The sequence below is a fragment of the Somniosus microcephalus genome, chromosome 6 (assembly GCF_052327205.1).
Source record: "Somniosus microcephalus isolate GS21.2 chromosome 6, FLI_Smic_1.0, whole genome shotgun sequence".
Taxonomy (NCBI): domain Eukaryota; kingdom Metazoa; phylum Chordata; class Chondrichthyes; order Squaliformes; family Somniosidae; genus Somniosus; species Somniosus microcephalus.
In genome coordinates, this window is record NC_140992.1 from 199925505 (window position 1) to 199934228 (window position 8724).

Below are 8724 nucleotides of genomic sequence, written 5' to 3' on the forward strand. Positions count from 1 at the left end.
TGGACCCCTCCCCCCACTCACAGTCCGCAGCCAGCAGCTTCCAAATTGCCCGCTGCGCACCAGATGCAACCTCTCCACACTCAGTCACCACCGCCCCCCCCACTGTTTGCTAACCTCACCCCCGACTGTAAGCCCATCGCCACAAAGAGCAGGCGATACAGTGCCGGGGACAGGGTTTTCATTAAAACCGAAGTGGAGCGGCTCCTGAAGGAGGGGATTATTGAGGGCAGCACCAGCCCCTGGCGAGCCCGTGTTGTGGTCGTTAAGACCGGCGAGAAGCAACGCCTGGTCATTGACTACAGCCAGACAATAAATCGCTACACCCTGCTGGACGCTTACCCACTCCCCCGCATAGCTGATATGGTCAACCAGATCGCGCAGTACCGCATCTTCTCGACCATTGACCTGAAATCAGCGTACCACCAGCTGCCTATCCGCCCTGAAGACCGCCAGTATACTGCCTTTGAGGCAAACGGCCGCCTCTATCACTTCCTTAGGGTTCCCTTTGGCATCCAAAGGGAGATGGACCGGATGGTCGATCAAAATGCGTTGCAGGCCACTTTCCCATATCTGGACAATGTGACCATCTGCGGCCATGACTTGAAGGACCATGACGCAAACCTCGAAAAATTCCTCTGCACCGCCCAACTCCTGAACCTGACGTATAACAAGGAGAAGTGCATATTCCGCACAACCCGCCTCGCCATCCTTGGCTGTGTTGTGGAACACGGAGTCATCGGTCCCGACCCTGACCGGATGCGTCCCCTTATGGAACTCCCACTGCCCCACTGCCTCAAGGCCCTGAAGAGGTGCCTAGGGTTTTTCTCCTATTACGCCCAGTGGGTCCCCTACTATGTGGACAAGGCCCGTCCGCTGATCAAGTCCACCTCCTTTTCCCTTGACGGCAGAGGCCCGCTTAGCCTTCCACCGTATCAAGGAAGACATTGCCAAAGCCACCATGCACGCAGTGGACGAATCCATCCCCTTCCGGGTGGAAAGCGACGCGTCCGACTTTGCCCTGGCCGCTACCCTTAATCAGGCGGGGAGACCCATGGCCTTCTTTTCACGAACCCTCCAGGGCCCGGAGACCAGACACTCCGCTGTTGAGAAGGAGGCCCAGGCTATTGTGGAGGCTGTGCGTCATTGGAGGCACTACCTGGCCGGAAAACGATTTACCCTGTTCACTGACCAGCGTTCAGTTGCTTTTATGCTTAACAACAAGCAGAGGGGCAAAATCAAAAACGACAAGATCTTGAGGTGGAGAATCGAACTTTCCACCTACAATTACGAGATCTTGTACCGGCCCGGGAAGCTCAATGAACCCCCGGATGCTCTATCGCGTGGCACCTGCGCCAGCGCGCAGATCGATAGACTGCGGGCCCTCCACAATGACCTCTGCCACCCGGGGGTCACCAGGTTCTTCCACTTCATCAAGGTCCGCAACCTGCCTTACTCCATTGAGGAGGTCAGGACCATGACCAGGAACTGCCAAGTCTGCGCTGAGTGCAAACCGCACTTTTATAGACCAGACAGGGCTCACCTGATAAAAGCCACTCGCCCCTTCGAGCGCCTGAGCGTTGATTTTAAAGGGCCTCTCCCCTCCTCCGACCGCAATGTGTACTTCCTCAACATTATTGATGAGTACTCCCGTTTCCCGTTCGCCATCCCCTGCCCGGACATGACCAGTGCCACGGTCATTAAATGTCTGAACGACCTCTTCACCCTGTTCGGTTTCCCCAGCGACCGGGGCTCATCGTTTATGAGCGACGAACTCCGCCAGTACCTGCTCGCTAGGGGTATTGCCACAAGCAGGACCACCAGTTACAACTCCCGGGGGAACGGACAGGTGGAAAGAGAGAATGCGACAGTTTGGAAGGCCGCCCTGCTAGCCTTAAAGTCTAGGGGCCTTCCGACCTCCCGCTGGCAGGATGTGCTCCCCGATGCGCTCCACTCTATTCGGTCACTGCTCTGCACTGCCACTAATGCCACCCCTCATGAGAAAATGTTTGTCTTCCCAAGGAAATCCACATCGGGGACATCGCTACCGCCATGGCTGACGTCCCCAGGGCTGGTCCTATTGAGAAGACACGTGAGGACCCAAAAAATGGACCCCCTGGTCGAGAGGGTCGACCTCCTCCATGCCAACCCCCAGTATGCTTACATTGCGTACCCGGACGGGCGGGAGGACACAGTCTCCATACGAGACCTCGCACCCTTGGGGGCCCCAGTAACCCACTACCCACTACCACCCCCCCCCATGATCCAATATCCAACCCCAGCAGACGGCACGCCTGGGCCCCGCGACCCGCTCGACACCCACGAGGACTACACACCAGTGCCCCAGCCTACGCGGGACTCAACGCCGGAAGCTTCACTACCCCTGCCGTCGCCACGTCGATCACAGCGGCAGACAAGACCTCCGGAGAGACTCCAATACACAAACTTTTAATACACTTCACCCCGCCGGACTCATTTTTAAACAAGGGGTGAATGTGGTAAACCACTGTTATACCTGCCTGTGTGGGTGTTTGTATTCCACTGTGTACATGTCTGTACATGCCTCGGCTGACTCCTCCCACGAGTCCAGGTATAAAGGTGACTGCTCCACAGTCCCTCTGTATTCTGGACTGGTCGACCACTCGAGGCACACCTTCATTCTCTTGTTAATAAAAGCCTGTTAGTTACTCGCTTAACCTCAGTCTTTTGAGTAATTAATAGCGCATCACTTAGTAAAAGAGGTAGGTTTTAAAGGAAGAAGAGAGTTAGAGAGCTGAAAAGGTTTAGGAAGAGAATTCCCAAGCTTAAGGTCAAGGCAGCTGAAGGCATGGTCGCCAACGGTGGAGCAATGAAAATCGGGGATATGCAAGAGGCAGAATTGGAGGAGTTAAATGTTCTGATGTTTCAAACTGAAAACTGCTTCCCACACAAAGTATAGGCCAATAATAACAACTCTCAGTTGTATTGTGCCTTCATGGCACTTCCCAATGGTTTAAGGGAATATATGGATGCCCCCAACCAAAGGATATATTCGGAGTTATCAAAAGCTTGGTCCAAGAGGTGGGTTTTAAAAAGATCTTAAAGCAAAAGAGTGAGGTGGAGGGGTTTAGCGAGGGAATTCCAGAGGCTAGGATTTAGGCAGCCAAGGCACGGCCACCATTGGAGAGAGGAAAAGGAGTGGCGATGCACAAGAAGCTGGAGTCAGGACAACAGAGTTTGGGGTGGGGAACATTGTAGGGCCATAGGAGGTTACAGCAACAGGGAGGCATGAGGCCATGGATGGACTTAAACAAAAAGATGAGAATTTTAATTTTGAGGTGTTGGAGAACTGAGAGTGAGGTCAAGTGATGGATGAGCAAGACCTGGTGCAGGATAGGATAGGGGCAGCAGAGTTTATGATGGTTGGCAGGCCGGCCAGGAGAGCATTGGAATAATCGAGTCTGGAATGACAAAAGCATGGATGAGGGTTACAGTGGGAGCTAGGCTGAGGTAGAGGCAAAGGTGGGCGATGTTATGGAGGTGAGAATAGGCAGACCTTGTAATGGAGATGATATGGGGTTGGTAGCTTAATTCAGAGACAAATATGTTGTTGAGGTTGCAAACAGTCCAGTTCAGCCTGAGACACTGACCAGGGAGTTGGTGGTGAGGGTGTAGAGATGTTGGCACAGGGCCAAAGACGATGGTTTTGGTCTTCCTGATGTTTAGCTGGAGGAAATTGTGGCTCATTGAGGACCAGATGTTAGATAATCGGTCTGACAAGACGGAGGCAATGGAAAGGTCAAGCGAGGTGGTGGAGAGGTAGAGCTGGGTGTCATCAGAGTATGTGGGGAAGTTGACCTAATGTCTGCAGCATGAAGATGAGGAAAAGGGACCAAGGATCGATCCTTGATGATGTGAGGATTGGAAGGGAAGCCATTGTCTATGATTGGTATTTGAGAGTAGAACCAAGCAAGGACAGTTCCACCTAACTAGACAATGGAGGAAAGGCACTGGAGGAGGAAGGGTGGTCAGCAGTTTCTTGGGAATGGGGTTGAGGGAGCAGGAGACTGGTTTCTATTGTCTTATGCAAAACATATAGGGGGAAAAATTCAGTTGTTAGCGCCTCCTGTTAGTGCCTTAAGAGGGCGCTAAGTGGGGCCCAAAGCAACTAGCGCCCGGGCGCGGCAATATCTGCACCTTTCGCGAAATTGACCGGACATTTTGCGGCGGCGCTAAACAATACTGCCCGATCTCCTGCGCACGCAGATCTTGACGTCATTCGAGAGTGCAACGCCCTTGTGACGCCCCGGCCCAAAAATTGAGTGGCGCCCCTCTCCTTTCTGCCTGGTGCAACCAACGACAGGTTGACTGGAATGCTTCCCAGTTGCTGTGGGGCTGGGGGGGGCACTATTTAAAGGGGGCCTTTTCCTGGCTTTTGTGTGGTAGCCATTTTTGCACCACTCGTTCTGAGAGAGAGAGAGAGAGATTCTGAGAGAGAGAGAGAGAGAGAGAGAGATTTTGAGAGAGAGAAAGAGAGACTTCGAGAGAGAAAGAGAGACTTCTGCATTGAGTCAACGCTGTCTGAGGTAGTTTTGGCCTTTGACCATAACTTTGCAGGTACTTTGCTTTTTGACCTTCATAACTTTGATTGCCTAGATACCATGGGGGCTGCAATGGATGGGAACATCGTCCTTCTCCATCACATTGGGAGGGCACAGACGCAGAGAGAGAGTGGCAATCATGGCCAGACGGAGGAGGGCCAACAGGCCTCTGTACAGGAGATCGTACCCTCCCAGGCTTTTTCACCAACAGTTCTCCTACATTAATATGTCTGAGGAGCAGTGTTTGCGAAGGCTGTGCTTCAGCAAGGAGGTGGTCACTGAGCTCTGCCACCTGCTTCAGCCAGATCTGCAGCCTCAACTGAGGAGCAGGACATCTCTGTCAGTGGCAGTGAAGATAACAGTGGCTCTCAACTTTTATGCCACCGGCTCATTTTAATCGGCTACTGGGGATATCGCCAATATCTCCCAGTTTGCGGTGCATTGCTGCATCCGTCAGGTAACAAATGCCCTCTTTAAAAGGAGATGAGAGTATATCTCTTTCCCCATGACCCCGGACAAGCAGCAAGAACGCGCAATGGGCTTTGCGATGATAGCGGGCTTCCCCATGCTGCAGGGCGCCATTGACTGCACGCATGTGGCTTTGCGTGCGCCACAAGAGAATGCCGAGGATTACCGAAAGGGCTTCCATTCCTTAAACGTCCAGTTGGTCTGTGACCACAGACAGCTGATACTCGCTGTCAATGCCCACTTTCCTGGCAGCAGCCATGATGCCTTCATCCTGCGCCAGACTTCTGTGGCAGACCTTTTCCAGACATTGCATCACCCAGGAGGTTGGCTTCTCGGGGACAAGGGATATCCTCTGTATACCTGGCTGATGACACCGCTCCGTATGCCCAGCAACCCTGCTGAGCTACGATACAACAAGAGCCATCAAGCTACCAGGAATATCGTTGAGCACACAATCGGCGTGCTCAAGCAATGGTTCCACTGCCTGAGCGAGTCTCCCACTTTGTTGTTGTGTGCTGCATGCTGCATAACCTTGCAATCCTCAGGACCCAGCCAATGCCACCAGGCACTGGAGCACCAGCAGAGGAGGAGGAGGAAGATGAGGAGGATGATCATAAGCAGCACCAAGGCGGGAGGGAGGCACACAATGTACAAAGTGGAAGGGCCGTCCGTCAAAGGCTCATAGCAAGTCGCTTCTAGGCCCCCTCTGAGGAAATGGCTTCTGCCATTCAAACAACCTGAATGAAAGCATCCCACAACCCCTAAGCCGGTCAAGGCAACAGTGATTGCAAAGATCAAACATGTACATTTTGAATACAGACACTTCTTTATTTGACAAACTCTGTGTGTCTCATTTCCGCATCACAAACTAATAGAAAGAAACACACAAAAAAGTAATCATTAACATAATTGGCTCTCACAACCTGGAGACAATGTCCAAAACAGTTACAAAAATTTGACCACGAACCTCGGCCTTCAATAAAACAATGAAAAACATTTTGCCACACCTCCTACTTTTTGCCCTTCGAGGGTGATCTCCTTCCCTTGCGAAATTCCCCCCTTCCCACCCTGCAGCTCCTCCGTAATGGGACCCCAGTGGCTGGAGCAAGGCTGGGGGAAGGCTGCTGATTGTCACAAACTGAGACTGCAAATGCCCTTGAAGGACAGCCTGGACCAGCTCTGGGCCTGGAAGGCCCGGCTGCTGACTGCACCAACCCTGCATGGGCGGCAGCAGTCTGTCCTACAGGCGGCAGCAACTGCAGTGAAGAAGTGCCAGTGGTGGCAGCAGGAATGCTGTCATCTTGAGAGAGGACAGCAACTCCCTGCTCGACCGACACGCTAGCACTCCCACGGGGCAGCACTTCAGCATCCGGAGCAATCTGATGGAACACAGATTGCTGGCCTGCTGCGGCGCGGTGAGAGCCCCAGGGAAATGTGCCCGATCCAGCGAGGGTGGCAGCAGTCAGTGCTCGCGTGGCCTCAATCTGCGTCTGCATGAGACCAGCCACTGACTGCATTGCAGCACTAAGCATTTGCGTGGCAGCCGCCTGTGCTATACCGAACTGCTCCACACTCCTTGCCAGTGATTCAATGGATTTGGGCACCCTTGCCACTGCAGCCATGAGCTCAGTGTGCCTGTGCTCCGCCTGGGCGCTCATTTCGGCAAGGACCCGCTCCTCCTCTGCGTCCAGTGCAGCAGAACTCGAAGCCATACTCTCCCTCCGGGGAGAAGACCCCCGAGCTTTCCTACCCCCATCACGTTGCTGCAGCCCACTGGGTCCTGGAGCTTCACCCTCATCAGACCACTCCCCCCTGCGTGTTCCCAGTGTGGGCATGGGCTGCCTCGGTAGAGGGTGGCGCTGATGCTCCGGCTTCCTCTTCCTCCTCGCCTTCAGCTTCACTCCCACTTGCAGCTTGAGGGCCCGTCTCCTCACCTGGTGAATCACCATCTGAAAGCAGCACGGTGGCATAGTGGTTAGCACTGTTGCCTCACAGCGCCAGGAACCCGGGTTCGAATCCGGCCTCGGGTGACTGTCTGTGTGGAGTTTGCACATTCTCCCCGTGTTTGCGTGGGTTTCCTCCAGGTGCTCCGGTTTCCTCCCACAGTCCAAAGATGTGCGGGTTAGGTTGATTGGCTATGATAAATTGACCCTTAATGTTAGGGGGATTAAATACGTGGGGTTATGGGGATAGGGTGGGATATGTGTTGGTGTAGGGGTTACGGGGATCGGGTGGGATATGTGTCGGTGCAGGCTCGATGGGCCGAAATGGGCTCTATCTGCACTGTGGGGTTTCTGTGATTCTGTGAAGAGTGGCTTTAGCGTGAGGACAGGGTGGCAGCAAGGGAGGGATGAGTGCAGTGATTTAGTGATTTGGATTAAAAGTGTCAAAGGCTGCTGTTGTGAAGAACAAGTGGAAGGAGCGAGGACAAGAATGTGATGACCTTACCATTGCTGTCCCGAACGGGGTCGGCGTCTCCAGTGGCGACGGGACCAATCACCCGGCTTGCCACAATCCTGTGGACGCGCTCCTCAAGATCGCTGAGGGGTTGCAGCTGAGGCTGCCCTCCACCGGTCCGTTGCTGCTGTCTCCTATTATGAGACAGCTTGGCCTGCAAGAAAAAGGACGGCGTCTGAGTAAATATGCAGCCATGGTCTTGCCTGAAATGCCTCCCATGATTGAATAGCCCTTACTGTATGTAGCCATGGTCTTGCCTGAAATGCCTCCCATAGTTGAATAGCCCTTACTGTATGCAGCCATGGTCTTGCCTGAAATGCCTCCCATAGTTGAATAGCCCTTACTGTATGCAGCCATGGTCTTGCCTGAAATGCCTCCCATAGTTGAATAGCCCTTACTGTATGTAGCCATGGTCTTGCCTGAAATGCTTGCCATATTTGAATAGCCCTTACTGTATGCAGCCATGGTCTTGCCTGAAATGCCTCCCATAGTTGAATAGCCCTTACTGTATGTAGCCATGGTCTTGCCTGAAATGCCTGCCATATTTAAATAGCCCTTACTGTATGCAGCCATGGTCTTGCCTGAAATGCCTCCCATAGTTGAATAGCCCTTACTGTATGCAAAGTGTGGAATGTGCATGTGTGTTTGATGAAAGGGCCATAGCTGTTGGATGAGTGTTGGGCATTGGGGCTTTTAAGACCCTCTGGCCATAAAGTGAGGTTGAGATGGAGGGATGGAGAGGTTTTGAAAAAAAGGCACTCACCTTGACGACCCGAGTGAGGTCGTTGAACCTTTTCCTACATTGGATATGGGTCCTAGGCACCATGCTGCTTGAGGAGACTCTCTGAGCCACCTCCCTCCACACTCTTCTGTACTCGCGTGGCAAAGGCCTCCTGCCACTCTCTGGGTACAGAATGGATCTTCTGTGCTCCACCATGCCAACCAGAGCCTCCAAGGCCCACTCACAGAAGTGCTGTGCTCGCTCCCTGGCCCTCTCCATAGTGTTTGGATGCTAGATTTAGCCACAGGTCTGCCCAATCCGAGTTTCAAGGCTCCAATGAGTAGGGTGTGGCTGCAGAGCAAGATCGACCCTCCCCTTTAAGAACTGACCGGCACCAGTGTGTCTGTGTTCAATCGCTAACTGATAGCACCTGCGCTGCGCCCGCGCTCTGAGGTAGCGCCTCGCTCCTTGGCCTTAGCACCTTAAGAGAGGTGTGTAGCG